The following is a 19,742-nucleotide window of genomic DNA, read 5'->3' as shown; positions in this document are numbered from 1 at the left end:
CCAGCTTTTGTGTATGCTGATCTTTCTCCTGGGGATGGACTATCCATGTCTTTCTCCTGGGCCATCCATTCTTTCACAATCAACTCAGGCCAGAGAACCTCGATCCCACCCAGCTGGGGCGGCACGGTCTCCTTTTTCATCCATGCCTCTGGCTCTGATTAGACTGAACTTCTTGAAGGCTGGGTTCAGATCTGAGTCATTCCTCCATCTATAACTTGCTCTGTGCTGGAGGGTAACAGGTGTTCAGTAAACAAGGATAGACTTAAACAGAAGGGGCAACACTTACTAGTTGACTAGTTTGGGATTCATTTCATCTTTTATTTGGAAGCCCGAGATGGAACACAATGGCCCAATGACCAGAAGGGACGCAGGGAGGCAAAGACTATGGAAAATCTGCAGATAGCCATCTCTTCCTGAACGACTGCATTCAGTTCAAATGATTAACACCCTTGGGATGGGATTCACTTTTTGTAGAATGGATAAGTGACAAGGATTTTCTGTAAAGATAGATTTTTTCCAGAGAAACAAATTTGAACACTTTAGCCCAAGAATTTAAATGAGGAAAAATAATCCTACTTAAAAGGTAATTTGACCAATATCCTTCCTCTTTTCTCTTATTAATAAAAGAGTTTACACAGAAACTCTATAAGAAATTGTGTAAGAGATTCACAAGGATCATTAAGGTCTCTACTAGACATTCACTTTCACTTTGTAAAATTGGCTATACCCTCAAAATGGTATCACATAAAAATGGACTTTCTGGGGCTCTTATATATGAATGGGTTTTAGTTGCACAGTGGTGCCATTCATTTTATTTGGCCCATTTATTGCAAGTACATTCTAAATTTGGCCTTAATTATTTTTCCTTTCACAAAAAATATTTTGTGGGATCTTTTTGAACCCTGACTACTTCCTTCTTGCCCCTTAAGACAGAATCCAGGAGTGTTACTTTTGTTCTCTTCTAATTAAAATAATTGCTTGGTTCCTTTTAACTAGATTCATGCAGTTATTAGCCTAATACATGGATGGGTGCCATGGGGTGCTTGAGAAACAAAATGAAAAGTGATCATGTAGCTTCACATGAAAAAGATTCTGTGGTGCCAAGGAGCATTATTCCTTTCAGCCGGCATTTTATAAGGGCCTTTAGTAAACCTGCCCCCCCCCCCCCCCGCATACCCTTACTAAAAGACTATTAAGTGAAAGAATGGTTCTATTTTCTCCATTAGGTAGACAGTGAACTCACTACAATTTGAAGAGGGGCACTTGATATGCTGGGTATGGCACAAAGACTGGGGGGCTGGTTTTAATCTCTGCCCCTGCTTTGTCTTTCAGAATAACTGCAACTGAAGGATGAATGCTCCATGTCTTCTCTGCCAGTTGGCGTTTATCAGAGGACACTGGAAGAAGAGGGACAAAGGTGCCCGGATGTATGTGTTCCTCAAGAGTTGTCAGGACCCTGATTCTAAAAGGAAGTTGTAAAATAATGTTTTTGACATCAAGATGATTCTAGAAGTGGATGCAGTTCAAGGGTTTGGCAAACACAGGCCTGCAGGCTAAGTCTGACCTATAAATAAAGATTTATTGGAACACAGCCACACCCATTAATGGATGGGTTGTTTGCCGCTGCTTTTGCGCTACCATGTAGAGCAGTAGTGACCTAAAAGATGTGCTGTCTGGTTCTTTACAGAGAAAGTGTGCTGACTCTTGATATTGTTTATCCAATTTGCTGAGTACCTGTGAACTCACTACTCCCTGCTGAGAAATGTATTTATAGGAATTTCGATGACGGTCCTCATTTGATGAGATGCTGAGGGCCTTTCGTAATGTGTTTAGGTTATGGGTATTCGGTACTGGTGTACAGACAGCAGGAAGTGAGGCGGATTTGGGGCAGGACATCATGGTTTGAGAAAGAGGCTCTGTCATTACTGTCTCAGTGGCAAGTCACTGATCGTGGCTGGGCTCTTCCTGTTGGAAAAGAGGATTACTCTACTACATGGAGAAGGTGCTGAGACTTCTTACGTGGAGTGCACCTTGATTTACTACTTCAAGACCTTATGGTCAACATTATGGACGTCTTTCCCAGCCAAAAGATGGGCACCCTTTGCCACCAGTTGGTAGTTGGTTGGGTCAAGTGAGAGAATGTGAGTCCCAAGTGTTCCCTAAACCATAAGATGCTCTACTGGTGACATACAAAAACATCAGGATAAGTGTTGTTTCTATTTGGCATGTGAAGAAACGAGACAGCCTACCAAGATCAAGGAGTCAGCCGGCAGAGGAGCTAGATGCTAGCTCTCTTGCTTTAGGTCACCATTCTTTCCAGTACACCAGGGGTTCTTTCCACCATGCTTCTTTCCATGGTTTCAGAAATGCTCAGTTCTTTTGTTCATTTCTTCATTCTCTACTGAGCATTCTTTAAGAGCCTGCTATGAATGGAAAAGGAGCTGGATGTTTCAGGGAGTGAGGACTATGTAAAAGGAGTTGGAAGACTCTTAGAATAATTTTGTTCTTGGACCCCTGTGGCTAGAATCCTCCAGAAGGATATAGATTCTTCTCTTGAGTTCCCCCGTCCTGCCCAAGGAGTTGGCCCTTATTTGTGATATGGAGAACAAGAAAATAGATGGAATGAGAAAGGGAGAGCAATCCTGTCATCCAACAGGGTTGCCTGACATGTTGTTTTATGTAGTGTGTGTGTGTGTGTGTGTGTGTGTGTGTGTGTGTCCTGTTTATGTGTGTGTCCATACGATGAAAGCAAAGAGAAAGAGGGATGCTGAAGTGTTGATAGCAGATTGTACCAGCAACTAAGGGAGGGAGACAGTCTAGGTTTGGAGGATTTGCAAGTTAGGATTTTGTATATAAAGTCCAAGGGAATCCATATCAGAGGAATTTTCCAATATGAATTGTCCAGTTAAATGACATAAATTAAACATGCCAGATATGGACTTATTTTACCACACTGTTAAATACAGCCTTCATTCAGATTGTATTCATTCCATGATGTGTCTTGTAAGTTTTGAAATGATGATTATCAAATGTGCCTGGAGGAAAGAGCTTCCCCCCAAAATATTAAATTTGCCTTGTCATGGTAGGAGAAGTGAAATTCTTGAAAGTTTCTGTTTTTGACACTCACTGTTTTAACGGGGAAGTTTGCCAATATTTTCTTCGTGTTCAGTGTTGTTGGCTACTTGTTTTTTTTTCAGGTTTGTCTGTGAGCCTAAGTCTATAATTCTCTGAAGCAAAGGTGCCAGTAAAGTTGCCTCATAAAAAAGCAAACCTTCCAGAATCTTCCACTGGTGAACTGTCACCTGCAAAGACTTCTGAGAGGTACAGTAGAAAATTCTGCTTTATTCTCCTCTCTTTCCCTTTCCATAAGTCACTCACAGCCCTGCCAACTGAATTTGGAGATGGTGCTATCTGATGCGGCAATTCATTAATGAAGCCATGGTACTTCTGGGATATTCCCAGGACCCAAGATGCTTCTGTTTTAAGAAATGTAATCTGGTTCAGCACAGAGAAAGCATATTCATAGCAGGTCTTAGCAGTGATACAGATAACACTTTTCATCTGTAAGAAATTTGTAAGCATGTAAACTAATTTATTTAACTTCCCTGTAATTGAGTGAATCTTCTTCCGTTTGCTGTGGGAAAACTCTTCCTCTTCTAATTCTAATCTTTTAGCAGGTATTCTGAAACCTTGTCACCATGCAGGAAATGTTTTGTAGAGGGGAAATAAGTCTTTGAACACAGTGTAAAATTTCACTGAAATAGATGACCTCCATTTCCTCAGAGTAGAGCCTATTTTTAAATGATTAGACAATGCTCTGGAAAAAAAAAAGTGAAATCTCCTTGCAAACTGTGGGAACTGTTATCGCATTACTCCAGCCGCCATTCCTGCCATGACTGTGGGCAGTGTTCTCCAGGGCTTACAGGTATTACTTTGGGTTCCCCAGGAAGGAGAACTGGAAGAAAACCCATGTGCTGTCTCTGTCGTGAAGAGTTCAGTCCCAGAGTGGGATGGCTGGGGAGAATGGTGGTCAGGCTGAGATGAAAGGAGCAAATACAACGGGGTATTATTGATGTGGCCCCAACTTGGCATGAAGCATAACCAACTGCTCCATCCTTGGGATAGTGTTAGGCTAGATAGTGGCCCTCCAAAGAAATGTCCGCATCCTGATTCCTAGAACCTGGGGATATTACCTCTGTGCCAAAGACTTTGCAGATGTGTTTAAGGATCTTGGGATGGAGGGATTGCCTTGGATTATCTGGGTAGGTCCGAAATCCAATTACAGATGTCGTTAGAAGACGGAGGCACAGACAGAGGTACACCTGACAGAAGAGAGGGCAGGGTGACCATGGAGGTGGGACTTGGAGTGATGGGGCCACAGGCCAAGGAATGTGGGCAGTCACCGGAAGCTGGAAGACGTGAGGACGGGACCCTCCCTGGAGCCTCTGGAGGCATTACAGCCCCTGCTGGTGTCTCTGCTGTACTGACTGCAGACTTCTGCAGTCATATATCCCTGTTGCTTCAAGCCACCATGTTTGTGGTAATTTGGTATAGCAGCCATGGGAAACGAATGCAGGGACCATCCTCCCAGAGCAGAAGCCGTGAGGTCTTGGGGTAGGTCTCATGGCAAAAGAATTTATTTGCTATTTCCAACCACGGATTGGTGAACGGTTTTCCTCAGGGAACATTAACACCCTGTTATGTCCCCCTCTTACCTCTGGGTTGAGGGTGGTTGGGTGCAGAATTTCTCTGGAGTATCTCATGCTTCAGGGGAGAAGCTCCAGGAAAGGAGGGCAGAGGCCAGCCAAGCAGACATGAGAAGGGGCTCCATTGGGTTGTGCATACTGAAGTCTGTGGCCTGGAAGTTGGGTGAAGCAAGCAGCAGAGAGTCCAGAGCTGTGTGGCCAAGTCACTGCCTGAGCGGTGGCATATAAGGGGGTTGGAAACAATGATCTCCTTGGTTCTCACCACAGCCCCACGAGGCAGATCTGGTATGATCTCCTCAGTAGGCACTCATTCTCCAATCTTGAATAGCATGAGCTTCTGGAACTCACTGTCGCTCAGGGTTGCCCATCTCATCTTCAGATGTAGTGACTAAAATCCTTTCCTTCAATTGAATCAAAACCTGCCTTCATTTGAGTCAAAACCTGCCTTCAACCTGACCCCACGAGTGGCTCTAGTTTTACTTCTTGAGGCACGTAACCTAAAACTCATTCTTGCACATGAAAGCTCTCTCCAAATATCTGAAGACAGTTTTTATCCTTTTTCCCTCTACCAAGCAGAGGATGCCCCGTTTCTTCAACTCTGGCCTAGGGGAGGAGTTTTCTCTTTTGTGGCTGGTGGCTGCCCCTGTCCCTCCTCTGGACATGCTGCACTTTGTCTCCCCATAGGGAAGCTCACAGAATACACTGCGACTTTAGGTATGGTCTCCTCAAACACACAGGGTTCTTTCCTCCTTGGTTCTTATGTCACTTAATGTAACCAGAGATTGTTTTTATTTTATTTTATTTTTTGCCAAGCACATCACTTTTAGTTGTACTAAGCATAGTTTTGGTTACAGTGCTTCTCACACTTGTGTACGGATAACTATGTAGGAGCATATGTTAGTGCTAAAGGTGCCCCCCCGCCAGAGCTCCAAAGAATGAATCAGTTTACAAATGGTGTTACTGTATGGTAGAGATCAAAATGCCACCCCACGTCATGGCACATAAATATCCACAGTTTTATGCAGAATTGAGGTTAGTCGAGGGTTCCTACAGGCCAGTACCAATTGGCCATGTGAGATTGGGGGGTGTTCTCAGCCATCCTGCCCCGTCACCATCCTTCCTCCTCAGAACAACCAACCAACCAAACCCAATTCTGGAGCACCTCCTGGCCTGGAGGAGATCTACCCAGGTTGAGCAGGCAGAGTTCCACTCCTGGTCCCATCCAAGACCCCAGGATCTTCTGCAAGAAGAGCTATTACCATGGGCTAAGAAGGGCAATGGACAGGTGCTTTTACATCCATTACCTGCCATCTTCACAGGAACCCTGCAAGATAGATATTACAGTGTTCATTTTACTGATAGACAAGGCTCAGGTCAAAGGAACTTTCCTGAAGTTGTAGCGTAGCAGACCTACAGTTTAGCCTCAGGTGGGCCAGCCTTTCTTTATGGTGGTCAAAATGATTTTGAAGCTGTACTTGAGGGGAGGGGGTTCCTTGGACCTCTGCAGGTGCACTGAGCCTTGAGCTGATCCTTCCAGGCCACCCGAAGGAGCTGGGGAGCACTGTTGGCATTAAAAGGCTCAGCCTCTGTAGGTTCTCCCTCAGTGACTGGGTCTTCTGGTGTTGTACATGTTAGGAAACATCCCTGCTACATTCTGGCCCAGCCTCCACAGTTCACAAACTTGGGACATTCTTTGGCTCAATATCCATTCACTAAGCACCTTCTGGGTCTCTTAAACAAGCCAGGGTAGAGATGGAAGAATAGAAGCCCTTGGCTTAGGTCATGCAGACTGGGAGTGCAGGGGTTTGAGTGAGGACCTCAAATGTCTAGGTGACTCAATCTGATCCTGCAGAGACGTCAGTAGCATTTGAACTTCCTCTGGGCATCTACCCAGACCAAGGTGCTCTTGACCCCATGAGGTGGGATAATAGTTTATGAAGCGTTAGCCAACCTTTTACTTGTAGTATTTTTCTTTTCACTTTTACCTCATCCAAGCAACTAGGCCAGTGCCCACTTGTTTTGGGGGGAGGGAAGTGACCATGAAAAAAAGTCTTCCCTTGGTCGTGGCGAATTCTTTAGGTTGGCCTCCTCAAGCCTCGCCTGACTGGCTCTTTCCTGTAATGGAGGCTAGACACCAAAAGCTCACCTTCCCACCACCCTACAGATTGGAATGGGCAGATGCCCCCAGTGCTGAGTCTGAAACACAGACCCCTTCTTTCCTAGCTGGCTTTGTCCTGCTCACCTGGTATGGGACGCCCAGGGGACAGCTGTCATTGTTAAACAGGGGCCTGGCTGGAGGCTAGGAAGAGCCTGCCTGGTTCCTTGACTGCACCTTTGAGCACTGTGCCTGATTTTTTGGTTGTGTTTCACAATAAATTTCTATTTGGCCAAGCCTCTGTTGTTGGGTTTCTGTGATGTCCTTCCAGACGTTAGGCTCACCCAGGATATTGTCCTGTTTTGCTACAGCCGTAGGGGAACAGAAACACCTAGGGCCCTGCCAAAGAGTGGAGAGAACAAGTCTGTGCGGACATTTCACACTCATGATGGTGGGGGAGGGGGCTGGGAGAAGGAGATCTATCCTTGGTCTCTTGACACCTGAAAGGGGCTGAAAGAGTGGAACCCAAGGGTGTCCAGGGTGGCTTGGGCCCAAGATGTGTGAGAACCAGGTAGGGGGACTGTGTGACATATCAGAGGCTGCCTGCACAGATACTTGGCATCAAACCTTGCCGGCCGCTCCACTACCATGTCTTAGAACGGAAGAATCCCCAGAACTTGGCCTTGGGTGAGGCAAAGGTGGAGACCCCACGACTGAGTTTCTGCCACCCTGAAAGAATGTGGCTTCAAAATAGACATGATATTAAGTTATTAAAAACTTACCTTTTTAATGCCTGAGTTGTGGACCGAGCTGAGCACCAGCTCCGTGTTAGGACAGGTAGAACCCACAGAAGCACTCTTTGCCAGGTTGAAATGGATGAGTCACGCTGGGTGAACCCTGGAGTCGGCCTGCCTCCACTCCTGCATGGGGGCCCAGTCTAGGGCTGGGCTGAGCGATGGGGCAGGGCTGCTGGGGTTCAGTTTCCAGGGTCTCGAGCTGACCTCTGGGATGGAGCCTTTGTTCTCTCTCGCAATCCCTGAAGTGCTTCTCAGTGCCCGGCTGGGTTCTGCCTGGCAGGTGGATTCAGCCTGGAGACTCAGGGAGGGTGCGCAGGGAGAAGATGTTTGTCTCTCTGTCCTCATGGAAATGCTGCCCAACACTGCGAGGTGGAGGGGGGACAATTCAGCAAATCGGTTTTGATTCCGGAGATGATTATAATGAAGTCAGATCGTTTCCTGCCTCCTTTCAAGGCTGCCACTTTTCCAACTTTCCATTCAATTAAATGAGGCTCATTTGCACAGCAGCACTGTGGTTCCTCGGTACTCTCAGAGCTGGCTGTCTGGCTTTGAGGGCTTCTGCACCATGTGACCTTGGGCAAGTCACTTCGTGTGTCTCTGCATCATCTGTAGAATGCGCTGGATGATGGGACCGCCTCACTGGGCTGGGGGAGGGGTTCAGCCCTGGGATTGGGGCTGGTGCTTAGCACACAGTCAGTGTGTGCCTGAGCAGCGGCTTGCCCTCTGCCACGCCCGGCGCTCAGCTTCCTCCCCCGAAGCCCCATCGGTCCCCAGGCAACAGGGGCACTCAGCATCACTAGGAAAGAGCTGCATCAGCAGACGCAAATCTGATGCTTTTCTTCCGACAAGAGCAGCGAGCAACAAGTCCATGTTTATAGCTCTGCCTAGGTGGCTACTGAATAGCATTACTTTTTTGGCATTTTGTTTGAGAGGAGGGTGTTTGCTTCAGTTCACTCCCTTGTACTTCCTGGAAAGGTGATTTCTTTTTCTTTTGTTTTCTTTCTTTCTTTTCTTTCTTTCTTTCTTTCTTTCTTTCTTTCTTTCTTTCTTTCTTTCTTTCTTTCTTTCTTTCTTTCTTTCTTTCTTTCTTTCTTTCTTTCTGTCTTTCTCTTTCTTTCTTTCTTTCTTTTCTTCTTTTTTTCTTTCTCTTTCTTTCTTTCTTTCTCTTTCTTTCTTTCTTCTTTCTTTCTTTCTTTCTTTCTTTCTTTCTTTCTTTCTTTCTTTCTTTCTTTCTTTCTTTCTTTCTTTCTTTCTTTCTTTCTTTCTTTCTTTCTTTCTTTCAGAGAGAGCAGGAGGGGCAAAGGGAGAGGGAGAGAGAGAACCCCAAGCTGACTCCCCATTCAGTGGGGAACCTGACATGGGACTTGATCTCATGACCCTGAGATCATGACGTGAACTGAAATCAGGAGTCAGATGCTGAACTGACTGAGCCACCCAGGCACCCCAGGAAAGGTGGTTTTTTTATCACTGAAGGGAACCTTCTCCTCCACCCCTGTAGTGGCTTCCAAAGATTGCTGAGTTCTATGGCAGCGCTGAACTCCCCATCGGAAAGTTGAGTAGAGTTGGAATAAGCCTTTAGAAATGAAATTCCTAATTGCATCAGTTATGGTTACACCTTATTTCCTTTGTTCGAATTCTGATAGTTTCCCTATTTTGGATGATGATGATCCATTGCTCCTCATCACAGCAACCCCATCCCCCCAACGCCCCCCGGGACAGGGTTCTCCATGATAGTCGGTTTCACTCTGTTGCTCAGAAAGGCTGTATTCCAACGAGCTCCTTCCCTTCATTCATTATGCTGAAATCATATTTCTAGAGGACAGAGATGAATGCTGTGTACTTATCTGATTAAACTGCCTGTTGTTTTAAATCTATTTGCACCGACTTTTTTCCTCTGATAGACATTCAGTGACACAACACATTACAAATTATATCTGTATCAGTGGTTTCTTCTACTGTAGTTATGTAGCATGGGCACACGCGTGTGCCCGCGAGTGAGCAGTGCCAACCCAGTGGTCCCCTCTTACGATGGGTATGAATTCCACAATTACAGAACAGTTGCGGCTTTGAAAAAAGCCAGGTTAGATCTTGTTTTATTGATCGGTTAGAAAAATTGCACCATTGTGTGAACACCAAACATATAAATTACATTAAAATGAAAAAGTACAAGGAAATGCTGTTTACCAAAGGCTTTTTACTGGAGGTGCAGTCTCCATTGTAATGGGCCGCTTGGCAGGTCTTGCTTCTGGGCCATTTTCCGAGTATTTGTGCTGTTCAGCAGGGCCTGGGGATCAGGACTGCGTATATTTTAGTCCTTGCTCGCTGACGTCATCAGAACCTCCATTAATCTCTGAGTTCTTTGCCCCCACTTTACCAAAAGAATAATGCCTCCCCCAGAATTACGCAAAAATCAATGGCAGAGTTAATTGAAATCTGGATCTCTTAATGTTTTCCTCTTAAGTGATGGCTTGGTTTCTGAAAAGTGAGGTTTAACTCAAAGGGCGGCTTTAATTGGGGGTGAGTGAATTGGGAGGAGAGCGAAAGTAGAGGTAGATAATTTTCCAAGAGACTGAAAGATAGTGTTTGCATTTAGGATTTCATTTCCTTTTAAGTTTTACACTGGGGCTTAAGGAATGTTACCAGATGAGAAGAATGACCAGGGCCGCTGCTCTGTTGTCTCCTTAGAGGCCTGGAAATGCTTTGAAGGAGGCCGGTCTCTTCCCTTTCCTCCCATGGGGCCAGAGAGAGCAAGAGGGGGGAGAGAGAGAGAGAGAGAGAGAGAGAGCAACTGAGCAGTGGAGGACTTCCTGCCACCAGAAAGGGGTCAGCTCCTTTATTTTAAAGATTCTCTACTTTTCTGGTGATTGAGGCATTCATATTATAGGGATACAGGCCTGTAATATGGCTTAATGCTGGCCATACTTGTTATATTTAAAACAGCTTATAACCCGCAGAGTAAACTCTTTTGCTGGATTCTCACGCAATTTGCGGAGGCAAATGCGACTGGTATTTTAATCTCTACTTTGCGAAGGAAGACATGGAGAGTCCAATTGTTTAGAACTTGTCCAAGATGACCCAACTGGTGAGGGGGATGCAGGTCTTTAGGCTCTTAGGGGAAGAGATAGGGGGTCAAGGCCCAGGCACTTACCTTGATGGAGCTCCTGACCATGGGGCGGACAAGGCTCATCTTCAGCCAGTGGGGACGCACACGGCATCCCTCTAGTGCCCTCGCTTAGTGCCAGTCTGGCCACTGGGCTTTGCAATTCAGCATGCTGGTTCTGACTCTCATTGGGATCTTCCAAATTTTTCAGACAAAAGACTCCGAAAGGCATCTGGTCAAGCTTTGCAAGGGGAGAAAACTTATCCTCGGATTCCCGAAGCCCTGAAGTCAGGGATTTGATTATGCTTATCATGATCTCAGCTTCCACCGCTCCAAATGTGATTAGTTTTGTAATTAGTTAATGTCATTACCTGTCATCAAATCCAGACAATGTTGGTCTCTAAAACCTCCCGTGGCAGAGAAACCCACAACCTGACATCTTTTCACTATTTAACACAGAGTTTCTTTAAGAATTCTGGCAACTGTCCCCTCTTTCCTAGACCACAGGTCTGAAAGTTAGGGGAAAGATGTATTTCTTGTGTTTCTTTAAGGCAATTTAAAATTCTTCGGTCCGCTTCCCAAAACTTTTCTTCACTCCAAGCAAAGCATAAATATAATCTTTTCAGCAAATCTTCTACCCTACCATATTTTCCTTATGTATGTTGGCTATATTTTGCTTTGGGCAGAATGGCCAAAATAAGAACCAGTTTACCGTAGGGAAACACCCTGTTAAGAACTATTTTTACCTTATATAAAATGCTGTTTGTCTTATTACTCACTTGCTGTTCAGTACTGGGCAAATGGTTTTCCTTATTTGCTTCTATTCAGCCATTCAACACATACTCTCCGAGTGTCTGTCATGTGCAGGTACTTGGGAATATAGCAGAGAACAGACGAGCTAAAATCCCTGTCCTCTGGGAGCTTATGTTCTAGTGGGGGAAGGTGGATAATAGGAAATGAATATTTCAAAGTCAAGTACACAGTATGTGGGCTGGACAGTTTCCATTTGCCCCTCTAGACCCCCTCCTTCCCCTTTTCCACCCCACTCTGTGGAGAGTCCTGGGAAACGAGGTCGCTGAATGTGGCGTCAGAGACTTCTTTGCCCCCACCATGGTCTGGCTGGGTCAGGAGCTGGAAACTGAGGCCCAGGAGAGTGAGGTCGGGGTACTGATGACCAGTCGGTCCCCCCCTGCTGGCCCGAGGGTGACACAATCGCTCTTCTGTCCGGTAGGAGTCACCCCTTCTCAAGTGCTGCTTCAAGCCCAGGGGGGTATCTGCACATCACAGTTTTGGTTTTCTTAACCCTCATGACACCTCTGTAAACAGATCCTTCACTGGCCTCTCCCAAATCACCCATTTGAATAAGCCCTCTGTCTCTCACTGAGACCCCGACTGCCACAGTAGGTCAGAAGACAATGCCATGGAACAGTGCCATTCATCAGCTATATTTCTTGCTGTCACGTGTGTATTTTTGGACTAAGTGTCATCAGACTTCAGGTTGCATTGCTCCCCTATGACCCAGCACCTCCTGTAGTGTGAGGGGGCCCCAAAGACCTGCTCATTCCTAGACCAGTCCCAGGAAGCCCCCGATAGCCTACAGGAAAGTGTAGGTCCCTGAAATGTGGTCCTTGAGACCCTTTCTAGTCCTACCTCCTGCCCTGACAGCCCTGCTCTTTGCCCTGTGCTCACCATGTACTTTTATTCTTCTGTGATAAAGAGCTGGTTCAGGAGTTCTCTTAAAAGACTTTGCTGGCTGCACCATTTTGAGGAAAGAAATATATATATAAATATATAGAACATATATATATTTAAAGGTTGAAATTTAATTAAATTTCCTAATTATGAAAAAAGCTCATGCTGACCATAGAGAACACAAAGTACAGGACTTGGGAAAATTCATCTTACTCTCATCTGTAGGTACCACAAACATGTTGGATGTATTCAGGAGGCTTCAACTTTAGCTTTGAGGGGAACACATTTATACATTGCCAGGCCACCTCTGTTGACCAATGCCTTTTTGTTTTCTAAAGAACTTTTATAGATTCTTGGACTCTTTTGCCTGCCCAGTTCACACTGACCTGAACTGTCCACTTAAGCCAAACCAAGTATTTTCCTTGCCTGTGTTGAAGCTTATTGCTCAGGTTTGGGGAGTGAATCTGGGCTCCGTGCTCCACAGTTCATGGCATCTCCTTCTCTTGAAAACAGGGTCCAAGGATTCAGAGGGCCTGGAGCGTGCCCCACGTTTGTGGGTGTTTTATATACTTATCGCCTTCCTGCTGGAAACCCCTGAAGGATGCTGTCCAATCAAGGAGCTTTGCTCCTCGTAACACCCCTCCACCCCATCCTAGAGACTTCAGTGTGTGTGTGAAGGCCACATTAGGGTGCCCTGTGCAAAAAGCCCTTGAAATATGAAGTCCCCCACTTCTCTGGATAAAAGTGATGCAGAGAGAAAAAAAAACCATAACAGCTTTGTTACCTGATGGTACTTATTAGTTAGCTTCCCTCAGAAATAGTACTGAGAGATTTCATGTGGATTTAAGTTATACTCTGGGAGAATTTGTCAACAAAAGCCACTGACTGAATACCATTCATATGTTCCTTTATTTTTTAGTCTAAGATAGATGAAATAAGGATAATATTCTTCATTTGATAATGCACTCAAGAATCATTCAATATAAGTTTTAGTTTAAAACTCCCAGTTTCCAGCAGCCTATTTAAAACATGTGCGTACACACACACACACACACACACACACACACACACACACACACACCCCAGTCTGGCTAAAAAATATCCTCAGGAAACCAGCCTGGAAGAACAGAGGGTGAAACATGAATGAGCTATTTAGCTTTTCTTGGAAAATGGCATAATTCTCAGAGGAATGAAAGGCCAAGCATTCCCCAGATTTTTGTCAGGCACATGCGCCAGTCCACAAAATGCTGGAACCCCAAACACAGAATCTGGATTGATTTCAATTTCAGTAATTCAGGTGTTTGTGGCAGAGAATAAACACCACCCAGAAGGCAGCATCCTGAGTTACCAGAAGTTTTGGGGGCAATAAAATTTTCGGCAACACTTTCAGCTTCTTCCACATAGGGATAGTAAGTTAGTCATTCAGTTCACAGAAGCAGAACGCTTTTACTATTTGAAAAAGAAACCCCGAATCAACTAACACTTGGGACTAATATGCTGAATTGATTTATTTTTCTAAGGTCCTGTAGATCTAGCTTCAATCTGCTGGTATCTTTCTTTCGGTAACTCAGTGGAGTGTTTGTTGAGTGTTTGTTTGACTGATGTTAGGCAATCCCATTGTGTTAGATGTTGCCAGTTGTGGGAACTCACATTGTTATCTCCTGCTTTCAGGGAGCTTGCAATCCAGCCAGCGAGACTGGATAAATACTTATGCAACAATCAGTGGATAGCACAAGGCATTAAATAAAAGATGTGAACAAGTGTGATGCAGGAATTGAGAGGAGAGAGAGAGACGAAGTGTACTAGACTGTTACAGACAAGGCTGTAGGCATGGGGTACAGGCTGGAGGAATTTGTATAGGTTGAGGAGGAGAGATGGTTTATCAGGCAGAGAAAAGCCACTAATTGAAAGAAAAATAAATTGAATATCCAGGTGCCTGGCATTTCTTAAAAAGAACTAAGATCTTCACATTCATAAGCTAATTCTAATAACCACATGACAAGGCATCGTAGCTCCCATTTTGGACATGACCAAAATGAGACTTAAGGATATTAAATAATGTGCTCAAGATCACACTGAAGGAAGGTGCTACACTAGGATTGTCTCGGGGACACCGAAGACGTCTGCCTATTTATTTCCCTTGCTTCCAATTAGAGCAGCAAACACTCTGGTCAATTGCGTTTTGCATCTTCTTGCATAGCCAGTGAAGAAATGGATGGGAAATTTTAGGTGTGAAAACAGAAACCCATCCAGACGCTTGCTGAGCTTTGGAGCCAAAGAGGAAGGGAAGGATTGAGCATGTTGGAGTCTCAGTGCTCGAGGTAGCTACAGTGATTGCCACCCTGGGGGTCATGTGACCCCCTGTAGCTCCCATGTGGCAGTGGGGATCCTGGCAGGTGGGACAGAGGTCTTCTTCCTTGAATCAAAGACAGTCTGCACACAGGTTCTGCTGCCCTGGGGGAGAGGCCCCAGAAGGTTTTCTACTCAGAAAGGAGTTGAAGAACATGTGGCAGATGGCTAGTTTTCCCTAAATCTGTCCTTCTTTTCTCCCTGGACATGAAGTCATTCAGCTGGAGACTGTACTTCCCAACCTCCCTTTCTGGACGTAAGATTAATTTATGGCCTATGAGATATGAGCAGAAGCGATGTGTGCAACTTCTGTTTCTGGTCTTCATTGGAACTAGCTCTTCTTAGGCTTCCTCTCTTTCTCCCTTCCTGTGGGCTGGAACTTGGGTGTGCTGGCAACCCCATTAAGCCAAGCAGGTACTCTGTGCGCTGCATGCTAGGGGGCAAAGGGAGGGAAGAATCTGGATCTCTTTGTCACTGTGTAAAACAGAACATCCCACCAGCCTCGACTGTCCAACTCCAGAATGTGAAAGAGAAAACGATTCGATTCTAGGCAACACTGTATTTCGGGGTCTGTTTAATAGAAGAGCTGAGGTTTTCACCCTGAATAATACAGAACATTTCTGGGCTGGAGAGCAGGGAAATGATTTCAAGTCAATATCTTGTCTTCCCTCCTTTTTTTCCTCCTTTCCCTCCTTCCACAAATATTACTGAGTCCCAGCTCTGTACCAGCAACGATCAAGTGACAAAAGCGTCATGTTCCTCCCATGCTGGAGCCTCCATTCCAGCAGGGAAGAGAGACAAAGCAAGCGGACAGACATAAAATTAAAACACTGACAGATTGGAATACATGTTGGGGTGAAGGACAGACACTCGGGTTTGGGATACAGATGACTGGGCAAGAGAGAGCCACTCTGGACAGCATGGTCAGGGGAAGCCTCTGTGGGCAGGTGGTGTTTCAGCCGAACCCGAAAGGAAGACAAGAAGCCAGGCGTGCCGAGAGTGGGGCCGGGAGTGGGCGAGGGGACGGGCGCACGTGCAAAGGCCCCAGACAAGGAAGAACTTGAGCACAAGGAGCTGAAGACAAGGAAGAGAGTAGAGAGAAAGTCAGTTCCTTTTGGCAGCTTGGCTGGGGGCTGGGGTACCAGTGGCTCCTGAAGGGTTTTAACAAGAAGTGTCTTGTGTGTGTGGGAGGAGAGAGAGTGCACTCGGTTGCTGTTTAAGATCATTTTTTTCCCTGCTTTATAGACAAAAGACTGTGAAAAGGTAAGAATTCCTACAGTTGGCACAGCCTATAGAGGTCCTAGCAGTGGAGATGTAGATAGGTTATAAAAAAAAAATTGCATTCACATAGATGAAAAATGCAGCATAGGGAATACTAAAGAAATCTCAGAATAATTTCTCTAATCATATAATATTTGAATTCATGTAAAAAAAATAAGTAGAGCGGCGCCTGCCTGGCTCAGCCATTAGATCACATGACTCTTGATCTCAGGGTTGTGAGTTCAAGCCCCATGTTGGGCATGGAGTCTCCTTAAAATAAAAATAAGTACAGGTCAGTAGTTTGAAACATTAAGGTGGAAGAGGGTTTCGTAAGCAATATGCTGTCAGTTCCCAGCAGGTTGGGAAATGCTGTTTTAGAGTTTAGAGGTGCTGTCATCTTTGTCAACATTTGTAGTTTGGGGTTTGTGGGTAAGGTTGTTGAAAAGGGGATCGCCCCAGAGACGCTGAGCATTGCCATCTTTGGGGGTTGTAGGGGTTGTTGCCATGGTGGGACTTTTGGAAGCTCCTGTGCCCTGGCCTTTGGAATTTCTCCCTCTGGTTTAGAGACAGTGAAGAAGGAAACAGGCACATTTCAATTTATAAAACTTCGCAGACCATTAAAGCTACCTGTTTTTTCTTAAACAAGTGAGGGCTGTATTTAAGATCCACCATTTCCTCCAAATATTACTTTTTCTGCGTGAGATTTTGCCTCTTAAAGAGCAATATCCTGACTCCTTTTGAAATAACTGTTCACAAGCAGGCTCCTTCAGGAAGGAAATGATAACAGTTCCCAGACTTGCAGATGTCAATGCCGTTATTACTGGGGTGTTCTTTCTAAGGTTTTATTTCTCCCCAGCCTTATGGAGATAGAACTGACATATAACACTGTGTAAGTTCAGGTGTACAGCGTGTAGATTTGACACACTTACATACTGCACAGTTCTGAAGTTTTTCACAACTGTCTTCAAAAATAGGACATTGTTGTTTATCCTTTTTTTTTTTTTTTTGGACAGAGAAGTGCTATCGGGGTTTGAAACAGACCCAATTAAGTATATTGCGAGACACTCTTTTGTGGAGTGAGGCTTTTTTTGAGCATCTAAGAAATCTCACAAGAAAAGAAGTCCAAGTTCTGGCTTCTGCACATCAGGAAATGGTTAGTGTGCCCCAGGCTCGCCTTACAGACCTGCTGGGGAGGAAAACCTTCCTTTCTCTTCCCTGCCCCCCATCCCTGCCCATCTCTTACCCCAAAGGATTCTCCGAGGGAACCGGGGTACGCTTGAATGCCCCTGGAGAATGGCCACTGTCTGTCCAGCTGTTCCCGGAATCGGCCTTGGAACCCGGCTCTCCTGGGGGCAGGAGGAGGGAAGAGGGACGCAGGGTCAAACATGGCTGGATTTCCTATGGCAAGGCTTCCTTGCGGGTGCTTTCTTCCTCTGCTCCAAGGAAAAAAAGAAAAAAAAAAAAAAAGCTCCCCTGGAAGAGGGCTGGGAAGTCAGACCAAATGTACTGGCTTAGAGCCAAAGCTTGATTTGTCCCCGCCCGAGTCTCAGGCCAGGGACTCCACGTTCTCAAGTCTTCATTTCTGTCCCATTGAAACTGATAGCGAAGGTTAATGAGATTAACGTGGCCAAACACTGCGGGCTTCTGAGAAAAGGAGCCAGATCCATGCCGGCCACTGTGAACATAGTGGTGGGGCCGTTCCCGTTGGGGACATTTTCTTGAGCTCTCCTCGAGGAAAACTTGATTGTTGTGATTCAAAAGAGCTGGTCACACCAGTGGCTGCTCCGTAAAATGCCTGAATGAGTGCATGTCTTATTTTATTTCGCTCCTGACCTTTTCACCAACTTGGCCCAACCCTTGCCACCTTTGCAAATATACGGTGATTAATATTTTCCGGGATGGGTCCTTTTATTCAGAACAGCCGTTGGGTCTGTGATGAAATGTAAAAGGAAGACCTAGTTGAGAACGAACCCCAAGCACCCTATGGGGCCAGAAAGAGGAGCTATCTCTGGTTGGAGGCTTTCTGAATAAAACGGTCTCGAGAAAGGTGGGGAGGAGGGAAATGCTCGTGTGTGTGTTTATGAGCATTTTTTTAAAAAAATGAAACGGAAGCGAAAGGAGAAGGAGGAAGAAATTTTGGTAAACCTATAAAGTCGCCACAATTTATGAGAGTTTAAAAGGCAATTTCTTCTTAAGGGGCAAATTCCTAATTTCCCACATAAAAGTATGGGAATTGAATGGTAAATCCTTCTGTGCCGACAAGACCCCTGAAAAGAGGTATGAAAAAGAGTTACTGTTCCTCTTCCATTCATGTCTCTTGAAAGCCCGTGGATGTGAAACTGCCCTGAAACACACAGCGCTGGGTTTCAAAGCTGCCCGGATGACTTTTCAGAAATGATCTATTGTGGTGCTTTGTTTAGTCCGGGTCGCCCTCGTTTTGTTCTGCTCGGGCTGTATCGCTCTTCTGCCGCTGCCATTAATCCACCCTGTCTACTCCTCCCCATTCAGAGGCACATTTTACCCCTGCCCCGCACTGGGAGCCCTGGGACGACGTGGCTGAAAGGCTCAGCGTCGCTGCTGTGGAGGGACCAAGGCAGAAAGGCAAGGGGGCGGGGCAGGGTGGGGGGGAAGGAGCAGGTGGGGTGCTGGGTGCACAGGCTCACCTGGGTGGTGAAGGTGTCTGGGAAGAAAAGCACAGGGAGTGGGGGAGGGAGGGGAGCCCGCAACGTGAATAGGCTTTATCGTCTGCCGGGAGTCTGCGTATGTTGGGAAAACCTTTTGCTTGCACTTGAGCTGTGCGGCTGAGCTGCTGGGGGCGGGGGTGCCCTGGGAATGGGAACTCGGGTAGCCTGCGAATAAAACCGCCCTTCATTTTCAGTTTTGCTTTGGTTAACTTGCTTGCAGCTAAGTAAATAAGCTCCTTGTTGCTCCAGGGTGGGCAGCCTGGGATGCAATGGCAAAGGATACGATGATTTGTAAAAAAGACAATTACAGCTGAAATCCGTTGTTTGGGTAGTCACTCAAATTTGGTTCCCATCCTTGTATTCTCTGGGACTTATCATTATATTCAATTATATTCTAAATAGGGAAGACGCTTCTTTTTTACTTCTTCTCTCTCCTACACATCTCTCACTCTTAAGCGCAAGGGGGCTGCTCAGAAGTCCCGAAGGATCCTGTGATATGCTGGGTTATAAAGTAGTAACAAACATCCCCCAAATATCGGTGGTGTAACACATCAGTTTGTTGCTCTCACCACACATCCAGTGGGGGTCAGCAGGGAGCTCTGCTCATCACGGTGGTTCAGGGACGTGGGGCGTTGGAGGCTCAGTCTCTACACGTTCATCCATGATCTCCATGGACAGAAGTAGGTACCTCTCCAGGCTCTCACACTGGCAATTAAATTTCTGGCCCAGACGGTGCTTCTTCTAACAACTAAGTCCAATAGCTGCATCCGACTGGCTGGGGCCACGCAGCTCCCTCTTTGGTGTGCGGGAGAAGGAGGAGAACCAGTCATCTGCCAGGACAGATCCTGCATACGTTCTCAGGAGTCAGCAGAGGGCTGCATGAAAAAACAAAGAAGAGGGCAGCGAACCATTTTCAAAACTTCAACTGAATGATAAAGGTCAGGAATTAAACGTGTCGAACACAATATGATTCGCCCTAGCCTCCACTGTCATTTGAGCTGTGTGTCCTTAGGCAAGTTACCTGACTTTCATCATTGATGAAGTGAATCAGTGGGTTTG

The 19,742-nt window shown here is 45.8% G+C and overlaps 1 long non-coding RNA gene across 7 annotated transcripts in view; it reads left to right on the top strand.

Moving 5' to 3' along the window:
- Positions 1 to 19,742, top strand: part of LOC113936919 — a 121,772-nt gene that overhangs the window by 49,034 nt on the left and 52,996 nt on the right. For 6 of the 7 annotated variants that reach the window (XR_003524419.2, XR_003524417.2, XR_003524415.2 and 3 more), the window contains exons 5-6: positions 1,333 to 1,427; positions 3,198 to 3,321. This is a non-coding gene — a long non-coding RNA (uncharacterized LOC113936919). The remainder of the gene's footprint in view (positions 1 to 1,332; positions 1,428 to 3,197; positions 3,322 to 19,742) is intronic. The other variant, XR_003524421.2, reaches the window with a different exon arrangement.

This window comes from Zalophus californianus, chromosome 8, assembly GCF_009762305.2.
Source record: "Zalophus californianus isolate mZalCal1 chromosome 8, mZalCal1.pri.v2, whole genome shotgun sequence".
NCBI classification, from domain to species: Eukaryota; Metazoa; Chordata; class Mammalia; order Carnivora; family Otariidae; genus Zalophus; species Zalophus californianus.
The sequence above is the reverse complement of the archived record's forward strand: the minus strand, read 5'-3'. Positions and strand labels throughout refer to the sequence as shown.